Below are 22,789 nucleotides of genomic sequence, written 5' to 3' on the forward strand. Positions count from 1 at the left end.
GGTAAACTTCTTCGCTTCTGCTTTGAAATTGTCTCTATTACAACACAAGTTATAGAAAATTTGTTTTTAAGGATATCATTTGAGGTTGACTTTTGTCTCTTGGTACTCGTCTGTCCATTGTCTGTTGGTCTGGAATATACGAGTACTTGGTTTATCACTTTCGTTTGCTTAGTTTGATGTTGAAAAAAATCAATGTTGTAAAGAAATACTATACAACTTGAGTCCTTTGGTGCCAAAAGCTTTCCAACTTGTTTTTATTTTATTTTACAATATTTGATTTCGCTTTTATTTTAACTTAACTGTGATTCGATTTGGCTATGAATTTTAGTTTTATTTGGCAGTATGCCATAGTACTTCACTACAATTTATACAGCTCTAATCGAAACCAAGTCAAAACGGCGCGGCTTTAAGTTTTCTGGTTTGTTTGTTAGCAGTAAATTTTATTTAACATAAACTTTTTCTACTTCTCTGTCTTGCCTTGTCTGTCTTGCCGCCACATAAAAAATCAATGTCTGGGGAAACAAATTTCGTACTAGAGAAATATATTACTCAAAGTACAACCGCAGGAGTTTGAAATACTTTTCTATATTGTCACATAATATATGCCAGTTTACCTTGATTGCGACATCTGTATGTAAGTTTACAGCAATTTTTTCTGTTTGTTAAATTTACTCATTTTCAAAGTGCTTGGTGGAGTCACTTTTTGGCAGAGTTTAACTTACTTTTTATTTGCATATATTTAGGCGCATTATGGAATGACATGGGCATAATTATGATATCAGTTTATAGTATTTCATATAGCTGTTTTTTATTTTGTTTTAATTATAAAACTTTTTTGTCATTCAATAACAAAAATACGTTCATTTGATTATAATTTGTTATAAAAAAAATTTTTATTTCCCTAGTAAAAGTTGAGAATTATGTACAGTATAAGAAGTATTAATACGTTTTCTTGTACAATAGTTAAGACATGAAAAAGTTATCAAAAGTACTGTCATTAGTTTTTGTCATTTCTATTAAATAATCGGCTTATTTCCGCATCCTTATCCTTATTAAAATAATGTTTATCCTTATCTCATTTTCATATTTTCTTTCTTCTTTCTTAGCAAAACTTTAAAACTATTAATTATTGTATGCATAGACATACTTCCGCATTTTCCTTTCTTCTTTTTTAGAGTTTTCTGAGTGATTTTAATATTTCTTCCTTTTTCGTGTAGAAAAGATTATTGCATGATTTTGTTCTTTCTTTCAGTCATGCTGTAGCAAGTGTCAAGTATCCTTTTTGTGGTTATTTAATGCAAGAATGCGTTTTGTGGAATAATGCATGTTCCTTAAAATACTTAAGCATTCCCATTTACCAAGTTGACTTTTCTAAAGCAACTGAACTACTTGAAATGTGTGAGTTTTTACTTGTGATTTCAATTCTCCAAGGAAAGTAATCATTAAGAAATATGTGTGCTCACAGCAAACAGGGTTGTTGAATTCCACTACCATTAAGTTCATGAAACTAATAAGTTGTGAGTGAAGTAACAAATGATTAAGTACTTGTCATAATTTAAATTTTAAGAATATGTTATATAAAAAAGTTGTTTTACATTTTTATGTAAAAATATTATTGCAGTTTTTAGGCGTAAATGTTTCAACAATTTTAACAATTTTATTTATTTATTCATATTTATATACAAACACAAAATTCCTGTTCTGTTCAATGTACGTTTAATTACTATTTGTGCCCCTCTGCACGAACATTTTCACATTTATTTTTTTCATTGCATATGTTTAGGCTTTTGAAATAGTTCAGCCAAATTGGCTTGATGAATATACACTTATTTTAATTAGTTTTGTCTGTTGTTCTGCTGCATTCCGCGGTTTTCATAAAATGTGTTATCCGGATTAATTATTACTTTTATTAGTCAAATTAATTGCATTTGAGTTTTATTTTTTTTTTGCCGCAACAGCAAAATTGTTTAAATATTTTACTATAATTGTGTGTGAAATGCGGTATCTGCTTTTTAGGTTTGTCAGGTCAGTTGCAGTAGCAGTGGCAGCAATTAAATTTAAGTACAATTTATTTGTGGTTATCAATAGTAGTGAGTATCATGAATTCCATTTTTGATAGCCTATGTATTAAATACTAATTTTTATAATTTAAATAAATATGCGGGAAATTTCAAATAAATACCTAAAGTGATGACCTTATTGCTTATAAGTTTAATTAAAATATTATTTCAACTAACCACCATCCATAATCCTCATAAAAGCGATTGCTTTACTACTTTCTTTAACAAAATTTTTTGCCAATATCCACTATAATCTTTCAAATTTTTTGTTTTTTATATCCACTGCAACTTTACTGGTTTATTTTGTCTTTTAGTAGATTTTTTTTCGGTTTGCTTAGCTTAGTTTTTCAGCATCAATTGACAGAAAACATATCGATTTTCTTATTTAAAACAATTTTTCACAAAGTTTGAGAAGAATTCTGGTATTTTCCGTTGACATATATTATGCTTAAATCTACATGACAGATGTCATACGTCATGGCGTGACGTTAATACGCTATTTTCAAAGCATTTGTCAGTTATTTTAGTAAATTTATTTGATATCCGTCCTATATATTTTATAGGGTCATTCAATGTTTAGTTTTTTTTTATTAGTTGTTTATTCACATGTTCACATACGTTTCCTTACTTCATTTATTGATTCTAGAAGTGAAATTAATTTTTATGCAAATTTCATATATAAATATTAAGATTGTAGAGCTTGTTTCATAAACAAAAAATTTGTTTTTTATAAAATGTTCGTGTTATGTTAAATTTTATCAAATAATTTGTTTAAGTCAGCTTGTCATATATAATTATACACCAGTTTTTTTTTCTTATTATCTATACAATAAATGAAAGATATACATAAAGTTATAGAAACCTTTCAAATAATCATTTTTTGAATATATATATTGCAGTCATCATAAGGTAAAACCTAATATATTGTATTAATAGTTTAAATGTTATCAACAATTCTAAACTAATTTACATCCGAAGACTCCACTAATGTTTAATATACTGCAAGCTCAATAAAACACATGAACGATTCATCATCATAATAGTGTCATACGAGTATATATATGTCCGTCATTATGTTGTGACTTACTACAGCACCATCTTCCCAATTGTTGCTGTTTTTTATGTTAAATGCAACTTGTCACTTCAGTTGCATAGTCAGAGAGATATATAAGGAAATAATAAAAGTCTGCCTGAAGTAGTATTTCATAATGAATAACAGGCCCGCGTGGTAACGGCTGCCTGCCTATATAATGTGATGGGCCAACACGTTAGCCTCTGTTTTTTCACATCACATCTGTTAGTAGTGCAATAATAACAGATGATTTTAAAGTGCTTTGATTTTTCAGTCTTTAAGTGGTATAAGGTTTTTGTTTGTTATATTGATCTTTGGACCTCGCCCAGACCCGATTTTTGGGTACTTTTTGGGCACATAAATAATAGAAGATAAAATAAGATTAATGTGCTGGGATTGTTCATAATTTCATAATATTTCATGTCATATATTTAACAGATTTCATTCTTATGACAATAGTAGGAATCGTAGGATAGTCACTTTAATTAAAATGTACTATATATTTGATAGTTACTATGTCACCATAAATGTTAGTAAGCAAAAGCATAATCATTTTATATTATAGTAATTGTATTTATTGATTAAATATTACTTATTCGATAATAAGTAATATAATTGGAATAATAACAGTTCTCAACTTGCTTTCAAGATTATACAAACACTTACAAAAGTACTCAGATAAAAACGAACGTTAAGGGGTGTACTTTTATATTAGTGAAGTACACTGTTTGAGTATTTTTTAGTTACCGATTTTATTTAAAACAATGTTATGTTTTTATACAAAATTATCTTAAGACTAATTTCTACATCAAGGTTAAAATAATATGTTTTTAGTAGACTGTATTACATTTTGTTATTGTTTGTAAAAAAAGGTTAAAAAAGGACGGAAGTCCCAAGACTAGGGATTTTCCTCCTATTGTTTTTATGAATATATTTTATTTTAATAATTTAGATACGGATGCTCAAAAATGTTACTATTTCTAAGAAGGTGATAATGGATTTATAATAATAAACTATAATAATTAAATATATAAATTCATGTTCATGATTGAACAAGGGGCTTAAAACTATTTGATAATTTATTAAAAACCTTTATTAACAAAATACATTATTTTATAGATCCATTTAAGAGTTCCGATCTTATTTTTCTTCGTTTCATAACACATTTAATTGTACTAGTTATACAATTAAATATTTCCGTACATATATTTATCATTGTTTTTATGAAAACTTATAATAAATATTTTTTTTAAATATTTGTTAAAACTTTTTTTATAGTTTGTATTTATCAGTAAAGCTTTATCTTATCGATCAAGTATTCATTACGCCATGTAAAGAATATTTCTCACATTCTCAAAGCTTATCTGTCTATAACTATACAAAATTAACATATATTTTTTTATAAATATGTACTTACTAAAAATTACAAAACAAGTACTGATACTTAATAATATAAGAGCTCTATATATTAACTACATTCAAGCTTCAATTTCATCATATAGAATCTATATTTAATAATTATTTCAGGGTGTTTCCGTGAACACTTAATTTCTTAAATTAACTTCTAAGCATTTCTGAAACATACATACATAAGTGCATTATGAAACATAAAGGCATTTTCTTAAAAAAATTTAAAAAATTTATTCTTTAAACAAAGATTGCACCTTACCATGTATAGCAAGAGGGAAATATACTCTTGGTTATTTTATGTGGAATAGGTTTATGTTTCTATTTTCTCTTAATTTAATTATTATGTGCATTCCTTTATAGTTTTCAATATAGATTGAACTGTGATGGAACGATCATGTCTGAAATTTGAATCTTTTTTTATATGATCTTGGACATATTTATACCATAAAAGTTAATAGTGCTATAGATATCCTTACATGTCTCTCAAACTATGAAACGTTTCACTTGAAGAATTCTGGTTGACTTATTGAGACGTACATTTTGATTCTTTTAACGATGATTCTAAGGATCCACTAAGCACATTTTTCGTAAAAACGTAAAGACTTCTTTTGTCGAATGGTGAATTTCTTTTGTTGAATGTAACGCGTAACTAACGAAAAGAAAACTAGAAGGGTTCGAACACTAATAAAGGAACAACAACAAAGTAAAAACTTTTTGATTCTTATAATGATGATTCTATCCACTTAGCACGTTTTTAACCAAGCTATATATGCAAAAATTTTTAGTTTTTTTATTTCAAATTATATTTTATAGTTTGTGTTTAAGACATAACTACGAGTATTAAAGCGAAGTCATTGTAGTAGTACTTGATAACAAAAATGGTACGGAAATTCAAATTGCGCCCTTTATTCATTGGTTTGTACTTAAACTTCACTTCTACAGTATCTTGGCAACTTCTTTAAAAGTATCTCTTTTTTTAATATACAATTAAGAACAATATTAATAAATTTCATTTTTTAGTGATTCTTGGTGTGATTAATTATTTTTAAATTATTAACAACTTAATTAATTACTTTTAAACTGATTTCAGCCAAATTAATTATCTTTAAACTAATTTAAGCTTAATTTGTTTTTTATATTTTTTTATTTTGTAATTTTTTAATTTTTTGTTTTTTTTTTTTGATTTTTTCATTTATTCCTTTTCTTATTTTTTTCTTCTTTTTTTAATTTTTTCAAATTTTTTTAAATTTTTTTAAAATTTTTTTTTAATTATTTTATATATTTTTTTGTTTGTTTTTTATTTTTTTCCTGTTTTTTTATTTTTTTGTTTGCTTTTTGTTTTTCTTTTGTAATTTTTTATATTTTTTTTGTCTTTTTTATATAATTTTTTTTGTTTTTTTTTCTGCAAAACCTGACTCATTCGTTTATTTTGCCAATAAATTAAGTAAAATTAATTAATTGCCTTTAAGTTTCAATTAATGTGAACGTGACTCACGCGCGTGCTCCTAATTCAGTTTCAAAGTCATTTTATTAAATATTTATTTTTTTTTTATTTAAAAATCGTTAATAAAACATAAAAAAGCAAGCCGCTCAAAAAAAGTTCATTCATAACAAATTTTTTAAATAAATTTTCATTGAACTCTTTTTCTATCTGAAATTCATTGTACAATAGTTCAGCTTACAGTTATAAGCTCAGCTGACGTTAAGTGCTTAAGTATTTTTGAAATGTAAAAAGTTTTGTACTCATTTGCTACCTACCTCAGCTACAAATGTCTAGACTAATTACTTTTAATTGTGGGTCTCGCATCGCATTCATAAGACAGACGTGTACGGCTAAAGATATTCCAAATAGAAACTCAGTTTCAGTCTGTCCGCAAGGCATAATTATATTGGGAGCTTTGACAACTTTTTATTAAATTTTTTTTTTTGTGTACTATTTTTTTTTATTATTTTTTTCATTTAATATTTTTTTTCAGTTTTTTTATTTTACTATTTTTTTAAATTTTTTTCAAAATTTTTTTGAATGTTTTTTTTTTTAATAATTTTTCACTATTTTTTGACTTAGTGTATTTAAGTTAGTTATTTTGTTGACTTGAGTTGCTTTTTTTGTGGTCAAATTACTGGCAACTGCCACTTTGTAATTAAGTCTCTGGGGCAAGTGTGACATTAAATAAGTCCTCATAAACTCATAAATTTGTTATCAAAATTCTTTTATTTTTGTTTTCTTTTGTTAGCTTTAATTACTGTTTTCGTTGCTGATTAGTGAATGTTTTTTTATTTAATTAATTTGTCTGTATTTTTTTGTTATGGTCTTTAAATTTCAAAGCCATCATTTGTCATACACTTTCGATTTTATAGACTGCACGTATGGAAGAAAACTTATCTTTGCTTAGTATTTTATGAATTTCTACGGTAAACAAAAATTATTAAACAAAAAATATCTTATCTCAATTTCAAATATTATTCAAAGCAAATATTTTCTCGCATGCTAGAAAAAAGTGTAAATGGCGCAAAACATATTCACCATGCATTCGCTCTCAGCGCTATTTCAATAGTGAAATGAGTAATCGTAAGACATTCATAAATACTTTTTGTATCTTTTATCTAAACTGTGCGAATATTTGGTATACATATGTATGTGGGTACTTGAGTATGTATCTAGAAAGGTTGTTTACATTTATTGTTTTTGTGTAAATCTCAAACTATTTGCATAAAATTAATAAATAAATAAATCCATTTTGAGCAAAACAAAACTATTAAAGAAATAATTATGCAAAGTTAAGTCTATGAGTAAGTTTTCGCTTACAATGTATCTAAAATAACTACTATTATGTTTACTAATATTTATATATATATATGTTTATATTGCATAAATAACATTTATAACTAGCACGTTTTTATACTTTTTTAATTTTTGTTTATTTTTCAATTATTATTAATAATTTTTTATTTATCTATATATTTTCGCTAATATGTATTTCTAAATCATCGTCATTGTGGTGGAGTATAAAGTTGTGTGTAGGTACGTGGGTACTTTATGCTCCATCCAGTACTATAACGGGGTGAGTCTACATAATTTTTGTCACAACCAGTTTTTTACACGCGCTTTCGCATAATTTTGTCTCACTTCGAATTCTTGTGGTTTGCGGTTTTTGATATATTTTTTTCTTCTTCTCAGTAATAAAATTTTATCTTTTCATAGCTCAAAAGATGCCCTGCTGTTTACTTTAAGAAACTGAAACTAGTTTTAGTGCAGGTAATATGGGTTTTTTGGTTACACTACACAACGTAGTAGTCTTATTGGTTATATGATTTATTGTAAATCTTACAACAAATTAAAATTATTAAAACACATTTACTTTGCATAGAACCAAAGGTAAAGACATTTTTTGTTTTTATATGTTGAAAAAATTTTGTCTAATCAAATTGTTGAGAAAAATTCTTTTAAGTCTATATTGTAATTAAAATATTTCTTTGTGTTGGGTTGCAAGATATAGATAATATATTAGTTTTAAGACTTGAAATAATAAAAATCTGTCCTCGGAACTCATCAAAACAACCGCGTGAACACTGCAAGGCTTACTGCAGTTCTTTCTGATCATTGGTATGTAGTAACCCACGCAGAGAAACTGTGCATTTCTCATAATCCGCACTGCAGAAGTTGTGGAAACTCACAGGAAAAAAATCCAAATTGCATTTTCTCTGTGAATGCCCGGCTTTGGCGTCCAGAAGATATAGGTTCTTAGGAAGATACTTCTTTGATACTTTATCAGACCTTTTATCGGTGGAAACGAAAGACTCATTAAATTATCTAAATTCGGCAGGATAGATTTAGTCTTTACTCTTCTATACTAGAGCTCTTGCGAGGAATGTGGATTGGAGAAAGCACTCACCCTTTTGAAAATAAAAAATCTAACATTCTCTTCGCACCAAATGTGGAAATGTAGAACTCACATAGAATTGCAACTGTTCAAAAGTCCACAATGCTAAAGTCACAACGCAAATTATATTCATTTGTCTTATGGGGACGAGTACTGAGACCCTTTAGAAAATCTGCTGCAGCATTGATGGTGTATAGTTATGAACAATAACAACAACCAAACAAGTTTATGCTCAAAGTAATTGGGAAAAGTTTAGACTCAACTATGCTTAGATACTATGGCTGTAATGAAAACTAAAACAATTACAACTTGACACTCCTTTAAATAACATCATTGTATAAAGACTTTGTTTAAAGTTATGACGTAGCGGCCAACAACCAATGAACTTTGTGATTAAAGTTATTGGCTAATTTTACAGACTGCTACCAGGCTGAGATACTATGATTGCAATGAACACTTTAAACACAATTACCATGTGACACTGCTCAAATAATATGATTGTTCAAGTTTATTGAGTAAAGTTAAGAGATCATCATGCTTAGATAATATGGTTAATATAAAAATCTTTCCTATAATTCTAATGAATGCGTCTCTTCAAGCATTTCCTCAGAGTTTCCTAGAATAAAAAAGTGAAGAGAAACCATAATTCTTGTTAGAATTATTATTGGTATTATTGGTTTATTGGTATGTTTAAAATATACTTAGTTATTTAGTTGGCCATTACAGACGTGGGTCGTCCTTGGCCGCGTCGAGTAGCCTCCGCCAGTCAGCCCGATTAGTTGTTTTATGGCGCCAGTTGGTAGTACCGAGCACCCCAAATCGTTGGTCACCTGGTCCTTCCACCGAAGATGCGTACGTCCTCTACCGCGTTTTACCGCGTTAAAATATACACATAATGTATATCAGCTTCTCTTAAACTGCTTCTTCATAATCTTTTTAGGCAATTATAACTGGAGGCATTATGCTGCACTGGATAATAGAAGAAGACTGTAACAAATATATACATATCTAATTTATAATTTCTTATTAGTTAGCTTCTTAGATAATTTTAAATTGTAAGGCTATATCATTCCTCCTCTTTTCTTTTGTCATTATCGTTTTAAGTAATTCTAATATAGATTTTAATTCTTCCTTCTTTTCTTAGTAATATTAATTAATGGTAATTTTTATATATATATAAATCCACCTATTTACTCATTAAAACTTTTTTCACAGTTCTTTCGTGTTTTTATATTTAGATACAATACATGTATTAAATGTGATTTAATATTTTGGGGCGTACTGCTTTAATAATTTACCACTTAAAGTTACCACCCAAAAATTTAAATTTTGAAGCCTTATAAAATTTTTTTTTGTTCATTTCTTACATATTATTTATACATATTTTAGTATAACCATCTTCACCCATAGTAACATTATTTCTTTTTGTACACATTTTATTTTATTATGTTTTTGCCCTTATTTTGCACGAGGTTTATGACCGTGCCAACAACCTTTAAAGACGCCTTTTTTCTATTCGCATTCACAATTTCTTTATATAATTTTTTTTAAATATTTTTGTTATCTTAAAAAACACTGTCTGATGCTTGTAAGTTTTTTGTTACGTTACTGCATTGTATCTTCTATATTTTTAATTTTATTCTATATATTGAGATATTTTTTCATAAAATCAATTTTATTTGATGAAATCATTGACAAGTTTTACTGCCACCTACTGTCAAATTGCTAAAGCGTTTGATAAAATGATTCTGAGTTTGTAGATAAGTAAATTCATTTTTCAGTTTAAATATTCAATAATTTTTGTTTTAAGGAAAACATTTTTAGTAGACTTTTATACTTTTTATAATTATTCAAATTATAATTTTTGTATAAAAATTGCAAAACTATTAATGCTTTGTTGATGGTCTATGGTCTATTAGTGACACTCGCATACAAGATAAGAATAATAATACCTAATGAAGAAAACGAAGAGACCTGAGAGCAAAAAACCTTGTAACAACTCTAACGTTTATGTCTTGTGTTGTCACGAACACACTTTATATGTTTGACAGCTCTACAGTTCGGGAAGTTGACGGACTTCTCAGAAATTGTGCTCAAATAGTCTTTAGATTCACAAGAATTCAACTAGATTTTGTTCTTTTTAGACATGTTGCAAAATCTACTATCACTATGGATCAACCAGTCTAAGAATAGCTTAAGATTCTTTAGATTCACTAAAAGTTGACATGATGGTTTTTGTGCATCATAGAGATATTGCTCTATCTGCTATTACTATGGATCAATCAGTCCATGAATGGCTTAAAGCCAGTCAGATTATCCAAACCTTACACTTAATATATTATAAACATATGCTCAAATATAGAAATTTGTGTTTAAGCAAATTTATTATAATGTGCTAAATAATTTCTTAAAATGCTTGTAATTTAATTCATCAAGCATTAAATAGTTAATTTAATGTAATTAAATATTTTTGTGAAAAAAATTAAATAAAAATTTTAATTAAATAAGAAGCAAACTTTAAAATTAATAAACTCTTGAGTTCAGTTCATTCTCAGTTATAAACGACGTAGTTGCCATGAGATTGCCTTACTAATTTATAAAATTGCCAACAATTTGCTTTCATGTGTTTTCTCCAATTAACGAAATAATCTTTCATCAATTAATGAAAATTAAAAATAAATAAAATATAAAAATAATTTATTTCGAAAGCTTTGCCAATTAGAAAGCAAATTTACAAACTTCAAATGATCAAAGTCAAACTAAAATAATTTTCTTCAGTTGAGCTGAAGTTGAACTGCAATAAAAGTTGTTCACACTTTGCACCGAAAGATTATAATTAATCATAATTCTCCAATTATTTTTCAATTTTCTTCCAATAAATTAATATTTCTTTCTTTCATTTTGTAAAATAAATTTATAAGATTTTATTTGCATGCAGATACTGCTCATAAGTAGCAATTCCTCTCCATGCTTTCGTCTTAATTTAGTCATAAGAAATATTACAATAGATATTTTCAATTGAATTTCGTTACTGCATCTCAATATCTTTTTTTGTCTGCGGTTTAAAAATAAACTATTTTATATTTACGAGTATATTTGCATCTTATTATTTGTTGGTGTAGTATAAATAATATATACGAATATACTTTGCCGATTAATTATAACCACAATTGGGTCGATCAATATGATTTAACTTCTTTTGAGATTTTCTTATGAGATTTTATATAAAAAAATTTTATTGTTAATTGAAGTTCAAAAGGCTAATAGCTTAACAAATTTAAAATTGAAGAAAGGAGAAATAAGTTTAAAAAAGTGTAACCGTTATATTTCAATTTCATTTAAGTAAAATCTCGAACATAAATTGCACATAAAAGATACAGTGAAATATATAATCAAGCATAAGGAATGACTTATTAAAAAATTACTATAAAAAATTAACATAAAATATATTAATCTACAGATTTTCTAGTTTTCGTATTTTTGGTGGACGTAAATTTGATTTCGTATTTCTCTCCGATTTTTGAATTCCTAATGAACTATGATTTGCTTTTGTATTTTTTTACATTTTTATTTGGTGCTGTTAGCTGGCATTTTTTGCCTGTGTATGTGAACTTAGTTTAGTTTGTCTAAATATATTACTTAATCAGGTTAATAAATGATAATAATAATTTTTTTTAACAATGTGCAATATGTTATCAAGTATATGAGTCATTCTTTTAGAAACCGGACGGATTTTGGCAGAAACTGACTGAAATTTTTTTTATGAGCTACTTTCATTAAATAAAAAGACCCGTAGGCAAATTCTCAAAACCCCATAGGTCCATATCTCCTAGAAAAAAATCTCTTTTTCTGAGATAAGGTTCTTCTTATTTCATGAGAGGAGCTCATAATTTCAACCAAATCGGAGATCATGAGGTCAAAAAGGTGTCCGATTTGTAAAAGAATGACCCATATGTAAATGCCAAAATAAAAAGAATTTTTTTTTAACGATTTGATATATTTTATAAGGTGTATGTAAATGTCAGACGAAAAATATCGTTACATCTACTAAACATTTTTTTTCTCGAGACATACTTTAAAATGTATATTTTAATAGTACATAGCAAAGCTATACTGACAGTATTAAAAAACTTGATATTTTATTAGAACTATTGTTATGCGAGATTTTTTATATGTTAGTAGGTACATTTTTGTCTATTATTTATTATCATATTATTTAAAGATCATTTATTAAAACATGGCTTAAACTGAAGTATGCAATACAAAAACACTCTCATTATTGTTTTATAAAATAATCAGACTAAATAAAACATCTATTCAATATTGAACCACTGAGCTAAACTATAATGTTTTAAAAATTCATGGGATGTAAAGACCTCAGGTTGATTAGACTACGAACATTTGACTTTCAATAAAATATAAAATTGGAGATAATAGCATTGTGTGTTTATTAAAAATATGGCAATTTTGTCATTATCTTCTTTTCGCTATAACTTATTCTATTAATGAAAACTTTTTATTTTATTTATCAACAAAAAATTTTCAATCAGTTAAAGTTGCTGATACTTGTATGGTTTATTGTGGGTTAAACTGGGCCCGTTCAAAACAAATAATCAAGGAAAGGGAGAATCATTTACGGCTGGTGTACTGGCAAGACTTTTCAGAACTTAGACAAAGCAAAACATTGATCAAACCGTACTTCTACAGAAACATTCCTAAATTCTCAAAAAGGTCGTTGTAGCTTGATAACAGATTTCATTACAGGACATTAGAGTCTAAAATATCACCTTTATAAACACCGATTCTCTGCTAATTCGAAATGCAGATTATGCCTCGAAGATGAGGAAACTACCATGCATATTCTTTGTGACTGGTCAACTTTAATAACGCACAGAAGAAACTTGTTTCATAAGGAATTTCTGTCACCAGAACAGAGTAAGAGCTCTTCTCTAGATTTAGTTCTGGATTTTTTTTATCAAAACTTTAAAGGGTTTTGTATAATCAATAGTGAAATTGGTACCATAGGACTCTTCTAAACGCAGTACCGGCTGTTGCGCGATTGTGAACACAATGCTTAAATTTCACATACTATATCTATATAGAGAAAGCCCAGATCTACATAAATGTTAAAACTTACAAAACATATATTTATTTTTCATTACTTATTTTATTACTTAAGTAAGATTGACAACGTTTCGTATTAATACTATTTATAAAGAACTCTAAAAAGTGTATATTTTGTTGTTGAGTTTGATAAGAAGCTTAGAACTGGCTATATTCGTATCTTTGTATGTTTATCTGTCTGCATATTTGTGTCTGTATGTTTGTCTTTGTCTTTTTGTATGTTTGTGTCCGTATGCCTATTTCTCTGTCTATTTGCGTCTCCTTTTCTTAATCTCTGACATAGGATTTTGATGTATTAACACAAATTTAATGTGTTATTGTTATTTGGAGCAATTGTCATATTTATTCATATCAGTTTAAATTTTGATACAGCATCATGAGTACTGAAGCTTGATGTACGTTTATATATATTTTTTTTATATATATATTTTTTTATGTATATATATTTTACATATATATATATATATATATATATATATATATATATATATATTATTTGTTTTATATAAATATATTTATATACATAATTTTTATATCAAATCATATACGCAAGGGGGTCCATTTTCAATATTCATAGGCTTAGAGGGTTTCGGTAATAAGGGTCTACAATCTCAATATTCAACTATTACTAACTCATATATCAGTAATGGTTTCTTTAAATAACGTAAATCGTATCTTAATATGTATAGAAAATGGATCCCCTCTTCTATATGATATATTTTGTTTATCCAAGATTACTTCCCTCTGGTATTTAATATTCTGTGTATATAGGTATTGTGCAGATAAAAAATATATACATCCATGTAATGAGAAAATGTTCTTAAACACAAATTAGATTTGCTAAATTATATTTTTATTTCAAGATACGTATATTTTTGCAGCTATATAAAATAAAAATTCATTTAAGCCAAAACTATTTATATATGGTATATTGATTTTAAATAAATTTCTTGTTATAATTTTTTGATTTTTTATTGCAAACAACATTGATAGAGCGATATCATTGTTAAGTTAAATTTTATCATTTTTTTTATGAAAAACACTGTCCATATTTAGGAGTAACTCCTGTTTTGTTCAAGCCAAATGTTCATGGATGACTTTCCGTTTAACATCCTGCTTCTGTGGGTTACTGGATAACATCTTTCCATTATGTAAAAATAATATTTGTACAGGTTTTTATCCCATTTATAAGTAAAGCATGCGGTTATTTTCTGTGCACATATTTGCTTCCTTTTATAAGTATTTTCTTTTTATTTAAATCATTTTCCTACACGTATGTCATACCTGGGTTCATAAAAATACTGTTAAGAGAAAACTGAAAGGATTACAATAAAAAGATATTGTTGGAGCACTATCAGTTAAGCTAATGTTTACACAGGCTACCTTTTTCATTTCTTTTAAGCCGAGAATATTTATAAAAGATGCAGTCTGTTGACACAAATTCAGATATATATCAACTTTGGATAAATGTAAGTCTTATTTTTTATTAAAGATTAGAAATAAAATATGGCTTATTATAAATTAAACTTATTTTTTTAAGTATGTCGCGTCGATAAAATTAATCTTTAAAAAAAAACCTTAAGTGTTGCAAAATATAAAATGTTTTTACAAAATTTCGCGTTTCTAAGAGAGAGAGAGAGAAAAAAGAAAATAAGAAAGAAAGAAAGAAGAAACGAGAATAGAAGTCAAAAATGAAATTACAAAGAAATGCATAATGAGTGTTGGTTGTGATAAGAAGAAAGTGGGAAAGAGAAGGAAAATCGAGTTCCAACAAAATGCGTGATGAGTGTTATTGCTTGAAAAAAAAAGTAAAAGAGAGAAGGTGTAACGAAATGTGTGTAAGAGAGAGAGAGAGAGAGAGAGAAAGCCTAAAAAAGAGAAAGAGTGAAAAAGAAAATTATGGAAACATAGAAACAAAATGAGACAAAGAGAGACAAAGAGAGTCAGTAAGGGAATTCAAAACCAACTGTTTCTGTAAAGAATTAATATACAATGCTCAATAAAGTTGTCATAGATAATATTCTATACAGTAGTATAATTCTGAATTTGATAGTTTGTAGAAATTAAATTTGGTTTGAAGATGTATTTATGACAGACTTTACATACCTAGACTTCATGTCCTCTACGTTACCGTTAGGCTCTTGTTATAATTGATTTGGTTTGTCTATAAGATAATCAAATAATATGAACTATCTCAATCACTTTATTCAATTTATGTAGCTTCAGAAGTTGTTGTAAGGATTTCGATAACAGTATCTGATTCTCAAAAGTAATTTTTTAAAATTAAATTTTTATAAGTATTTTTTGTGCCATCTTTACTATACTTACAACACTATCTACTGGGATTAAATATTTATAGTTCCATAATTCAAACATATATCATCATTATAAAACAATTAAAATGAGTAAAGAGAGTAGGCAATATACGTTAGCAAGTACTGAGTTAAATGGTGTGTATCTATTATAGATGTCCACAGCTATACGCTGTTAAGGTTACAGAGGCGCCACTACTCCTTGCAGTGATTTATTAAAAATTAACTTACAATTTATTGTTAGCTGAATGTACACAAAACTAATTCAATGCTTATGTCCTGAGAAAAACATAAAGAACGTATAAAGTGGCTTTCGAAGTAGTAAAACTAGAATAATAGTTTTAAGAACAAAATTCATATTACTACAAACACACAATTGAAATAGTTTCTTCAATTCCATATTTATTCTATTAAAACAGGTATGTTATACTGTTATAAATTATGATATTTTCACTTCAAGATAAGAACTTTTCATTATTCTGATAAGTTTTTTGTAATTTTACTATGTCATCAAATAATAGTTTGTTATGAAATATTTTGATAAGTTTGATGTTTTTCTGTCAAAAACAGGTATGTTAATTTGTTATCAATGAGTATATTATTTCCTATTAAAATTTTTTATCATTTGTAGTTAAATATTTCAAATAATTCATCACTGTTTATTCCTATAATATAATACATTTTGAACCGATAAGAAAGGTTCTATGCGCTACAAAGACAACTATAATCACATATTATTTGATTGAGTTTTTTAACCAAAACTAGGTATATCAGCTTGTTATTTGCATGTTCTTTATTGGCGTTTTCGATTAGTAAACTTGGAACATTTTTTCAATCGAGTTGCATTTTTAATGCATTTTTACTGCAATAAAATTTTCGATTGGTAAGTCTGGGACAAGTTGTATAAAACTCAAGACTAATTTATAACATTCTTGATATTTTGCTAGAGTAAATGGTAATTTGATTTAATATATGTATGTATGTATGTATTATGTATGCATGTTGACTGGGCACTCTTACTCTTTGATAGCTGGGGGCACTACAGGGTCCCACCCATCTCATTGACTAAATTACATATTCTTTATAAGCTTCATGATTATTCAGTGATTGATATAAGATCTGCTTACCTTCCCGTGCGTACTCTAAGATTAGATAGTGCTAAGTAGGATAGCCTGTCAGTTTTCGCATATAACTTCTGGGCTCTGTCCCTTATGTATTTTTTGATCGCGTCTATTCTAAGGTCTCTTAGCATGTCATTTGTGCGGATGTACCAAAGCACTTTGATGAGTCTTCGGAGAGCCTGACTTTAAGCAACTTGTAGCTCAAAAATGTTAGATTGCTCTAAGAATGTTCGATTAGGCAAAGAAATTTAAAAAAGAGTAAATCTAGATTGAATCCAGATTTAGCGATCTAAAAATTAGTCAAAAAATTCAATATTTTTATTCAATATTTCATTTCATTAAATATACTTATGTTATATTAATTTGCCATTAAAATTACTTATTTTTAATTTAACATATCAGATATTTTTATGATTTTATTCTAATTTTGTAAAATTATGTTAACAAAATTTGTCAAAAACTATCATACAATCTGAATATAAAAGGTTTATATAATTTGATAGGTTTTTTCTTATTAAAATCAGATATGAAATATTTGGATTATTATTTAAGTTTTTCTGCAAAAAATTATTTCTGTTGAAGTTTAGCTAGAAATTCACTATAACTAAAAATTTTTAAGCAGCTTTTCTTACATAAATCTCTGGCTACAAATTCACTATAACTAAAATAATGAATAACAGTTTTTATTGCACTTATCTTTGTCTTTTAAAAACAGGAATGTTAATTTATAATAAGTGATTTTAAATTTCTATTAAAATTGGATATGTAGCTATTTCATTTTGCTTATTCACTTGGATAAGATTTTCTTATTAAAGTGAGGTATGTTATTTTGATCATGTTCGTTAGTTTCTTTTGTCAAAACCAGGTGTGTTAGTTTTTCATATATATATATATACTTATTTTTTATTAGCACTGAAAAATAAATTATTTTAATGCAACATTTTGTAGTTTTCCTGCAATTACAAAATTATAAAATGAAAAAAAAAACAAAAAAAAAACACAATTTCATAATAGTTCATTTTACAGTCAACAAAATCTTTTGTACTGCACTATTATTTATCCATTACTACTTGAGATGTCAGTAACAGTAACGGCAAGTAAATGAATTTCATTTTTCTGCTGCTCACACAATTTCGATGGCAACTTTTCTGTTTAATAGAGAATTTATATCTTTCAACTTCCACAATTGCGTGGACTTAAGCAGACATTTTAAGTGCTTCTGTTGTTTGGTGTCGGAGCTGCTGTTGCTGCTGTTTCTGCTGTTGTTGCTGCTACTTCTGTTGCAATGTTGTTATGATTTAAGGCGTTGGCAGCTGCTGCAAATGCACAAAGCAAATGCATTGTTCCGCACATCAACTGCATTATAGTGCATTTTTTTCAGTTTTTGATAATCTTAATGGTTTCAATATAACGACTTCATTTGTGATTAAATATCTGTGCTCTTAATAATTTTAATTTAAAATGAAATTATATTTCACTTTTGTTCATTTCCTATCTTATTCATTTCAAATAATTGTGTAATATATTTGTTGAATTTAATCTTTGGTATAATTTTTGTTTTGTAGACTTAACATAATAACAAAATTAGGAATTTACGAGTAATTTATGCTTCAGTAACATTTGATAGTTTAATGAAGTGTGTTAAATTGAACTGGATTTAAACTAATTTGATGAAACTTAATTGCAAAACTACGGTAAATTGCAAAAACAGAGATATGCTTATAAGAGCAGAACTTAGGTAATGTAAGATATAATATAAAAAATAGATAGGGGTTCACTAAGTGCGATTAATCCACTTAATATTTAATTTTCAATACTAAATATTCAAGAAGTCAGTGGATTTACGTTTCATATGATTCACAAAACAAATTTCATGCTTCTATCACGTTTTCAAGCTACTTTTGTAAGTATTAGTAAAAATTCAAATGAGTATGGATGCAAAGAAATATAACTAATCTTACAGATAATCAAGAAAAAGAATGTAAATAAATTGAAATAAGAGTATGGCGAAATGCAGATAAAACTAGACATTCTCTATAAAATATATTGACAGAATTCAGTGTTGTTTAGCATGGTACCTGCCTTGAAAGCTCAAGACTGCGGTGTCTTACAAAACACACGTATCAAGATAATGCGCCGATAAACGCTTCATTGGAAATTTCAAGGAATTTCCGATGGCACCAATTGAGTTTATGTGTTTGGCATAACCTCCCCCTTGGTAAGAAGCGAGGCTCATCATAATTCTACTAATCTTTATGTCACAGCACCTGGTGTAAATATGCAATTCCACGCCAAATGAAACTAAAATACAATCATTATTCGCGCGTAATTTTGGTTTAATCACAGCATCAAGACACTGTCAACCTTAATTGATCACGACTGCCGATCGTGCTGGGTGTATATGTCAGTATATTTCAAGCAGAAGTTCACGCCATAGAGGTCGGTGCACGAGTCAGCTTTATTTAAAGATTTAAAGACGCCCTATTTGTCTGTATATACTTCTTGGAAGTTTTTTTTTTCCAAAATTCTGATATACTTCTGATTGATATGCTACATTAACTGGCAAACAAACACAGGTGTTTTATTGGCTGTCTGGTGATACAAGAATTTATATGGTAGCAACAAGTCCATAGTTTTGACGTGTAATATGGGCTGAGTTGTTATCTCACCGAATTGAGTCTGTTTAAAATAATATACTGTTGTTTCTGTTTGAAAATAACGAGACCTCTAGTCACATTTTGTTCCACTTATCCAATTTTAATCTGGTTTAGGAGAAGACTGCTAGATCTGGAGTTTCTATCCTTATCCGAAGTTAGAATATCATCAACAGCTGGCATTTTGGATGTCATCTAAACAGATCCGTAGTGTCTTCTGTTTAGTTAGAGTCAGTGATTAACACAAAACATCAATCATTGCCTCAGTGTTCCGCTCTCTGCAAGCCATTATTTTTTCTAATTCATTCTAACTGCCAATCTTTCTCCGACGCACCAACTTAATACAACTGTAATCCAAAAGAAAAAAGTCTTAAAAGGTGGGGAATTAGTTTATTGTTGTTACCATTATCTACATTAATTTTTTCTTTTATAATAAAATAAGTAATTGTTGAACGTTCATTGAAATAATGAAACTTTACTTATTGTAGTAAACAGTTCAGTTTTGTTTCCTTATTTACTTTCTATAATTTTCCAGTCTGCTTGTTCTTTGAAGCCACCGATTTTATTCGCATAAAAGAAGAAAATTTTGACCAAATTTTTGAATTTTTTTTTCATACCAACATTGAATTGCAGTTTCAATTATTTGTATTCAATCCGCCAAGTCAACTCAATCATTAATTTATTTCCTTCAGATTTGGTAGCTCATTTGACTTCCACAGTTTCTCTTGCTACAAAGTTCTGATTTATTTATTTTCGAATTTTTTTTCTTTTGTATCAATAAGTTTTGTATATTTTACCATAATTGGCTGCAGATGTTTCACAAATAGTTCATAAAAAATTACCAAAATAGCTGAAAGGGAACTTGTGTTATATTTTTAATTTTACCAACAAACAAAAATATCTCAAACTAAAAACAAAATACAAACAGCAAAATGTATCTGAACAACATTTTAGCTATTAATTAAATTTTTCACTAAACTATATTTTGAACATTTCAAGGTTTTGAGATATTTTTTATTTACCCAGAAGCGAAATTCTGTTCAGTCTGTTTTTAGGTTTCATTTTATATTTTCCTTTTCTTTTTTGCTGAGCTTGTTATGAATTTTTTTGGGCTAATGAACTTACGTTCAAAAATAATATTTTTTCCTGCTTTGGAAATTAATTGAGACGATCATGTACGAGGTACATCAGTGTGACTTCAGTGGAATCAATCTGTCGGGACGAGTACCATGGGCGTTATTTGTTTTTGTTTTTTTCTTTGCTAAAGCATGCATTCCTCGTTTTTTAAAATAATTTTTGAACTTTGTGCTCCCATGCAGCACTCAAAGCAACCATCATTAACCCTAATAGCGCAGGTATATGCCATGTTTTTGCTGTTCACAAGTTGTGCTTTTCGGCCTTAATTTTTCGAACTTGGGTAAACGCGAATTTTTTGCTGTATCTCAATTTGAACGCAATTTTAAAAATGCAGTTTTTTCCTTAGCTATGCAGTTGAGCTAAATTCTTCACTCTTCACAGCAATGCACATCATTTGCATCTTTTTGTTTGGAAAAATGGATGCTAACTTGATGAAAGCCTACGGCTATGTGTCACAAACTGCATTCTTTGTCTTTGTCTTATTTTAAGGTTATAAGGTTAATAGGCACATTAAGTAGTGTGAAAAATTTGTTGAACAGTTGTACACACTCTTTAAAGAGAATATAGAATTTTTATTAAAATATTGGTCTTGAGATATGTTGCAAAATGAACTAAATATTTAACATATATTTAAATAGAGAAGAAGACTGCAGAAAAGAGTTTAGAAAAAAGAAACAAGGAAAAATAAAAAAAAATAAATTAAAAAGGACAAGAAAAATAGAGATGTATAATCCAAAAATTATAAAAAGAAAAAGAATAAAAGAGGAAATAATAGAGTATTAAAAATCGGATACGATAAAAGTATATGATATATCGATTACAAGACTGAAATGTGTATTGACAAATATACTTTCAAAGTCGAAAAGGATTTCATCTAACAACAATATAGTACATTCCACTATGAAAGTACATAAACTAATGATCTTAGCCGACATCCTTAACATAGGTATTTAAAAGTAATCTTCTTAAACATCCATGATGTTGAGTTTAATTCTAATATTCTAACGTCTGGGTTGACAAAATGGCGCCCGTGAATTTCTAAGACGGCAGAGAAATGCCTTTCGCGACTAAAATCGACCAATAAAGCTCAGTCTAAGTATGCTTTCGTACACTACGAAAGAATAGACGCTAGCATATTATGATGAAGCAAACCTCAAAGTGTTCGAAAGAAAACATCTTCATAAGATTTTGGATGCTCAACGACGACAACTTGTTGTTAATAACTTAATAATTAACGTCAATAGCGCTTTTGCAGTCTTGGTAAGGTTGTAAAGATGGATGAAGATACTTCAGTTAAATAGGTATTTTGAATCGCTTAGATATAACATAGATTTAATGTGATATCTTTGATCTAAGAGTAAAAATTATTTTGTTCTTTCCTAACATTTTTTTTTTTTCAAAAAATTCTTTTTTTTAAAAATTCAATTTTAAAACTCTATTATCTACAAAATAACACATATCAGGTAGATATGCTGTAACGAGCTTGAAATTTGTACATACATTTCCAATTTTTAAAAAATATCTACAAATCAGTCAGACATGCGATGGAGTACTTCAAGTTTGCTTCAAAATACTGCTTATACTGCTTTCTCAAGGTATTATGAGACAGAGCGTGCTATTCCATTAGATATACAACAGACTATTTCAAGTCTTCTCTCAAATACTACTTGATGCTTTAAAACATACCTTCGATCCGTTTGCAGATACTAATTATTAAATTAAATAATATTTACATATCATCTCACATAACATAGTTCTCACATATCTCACATAGTTCGTATGACAATTTACTGTTCTTGGAGCTAAAATAATCACTGTGTGAAAGCATTTCTAGTCGATTGCGGCCTTTAAAGAAAATTCGCTAAAACAACTGAAAGCCATATCGTATTTTGATATGGAATAGTTCCACTAAAATGGGTTTATTTTGTAATCGATATCGATTATTATAAACATCATAATAATGGTTTTCTGCAGCATATTTATTATAACAAGCAATAACAATTTAAGGGGACATTCTC

At 27.8% G+C, this 22,789-nt stretch overlaps 1 protein-coding gene across 2 annotated transcripts in view; it reads right to left on the reverse strand.

Annotated features, from left to right (window-relative positions):
• LOC119668769 (phosphatase and actin regulator 1) overlaps positions 1–22,789 on the reverse strand; it is a 413,254-nt gene that overhangs the window by 83,196 nt on the left and 307,269 nt on the right. The gene's annotated exons all lie outside the window — the stretch shown is intronic.

The sequence above is a fragment of the Teleopsis dalmanni genome, chromosome 1 (assembly GCF_002237135.1).
Source record: "Teleopsis dalmanni isolate 2A chromosome 1, ASM223713v2, whole genome shotgun sequence".
NCBI classification, from domain to species: Eukaryota; Metazoa; Arthropoda; class Insecta; order Diptera; family Diopsidae; genus Teleopsis; species Teleopsis dalmanni.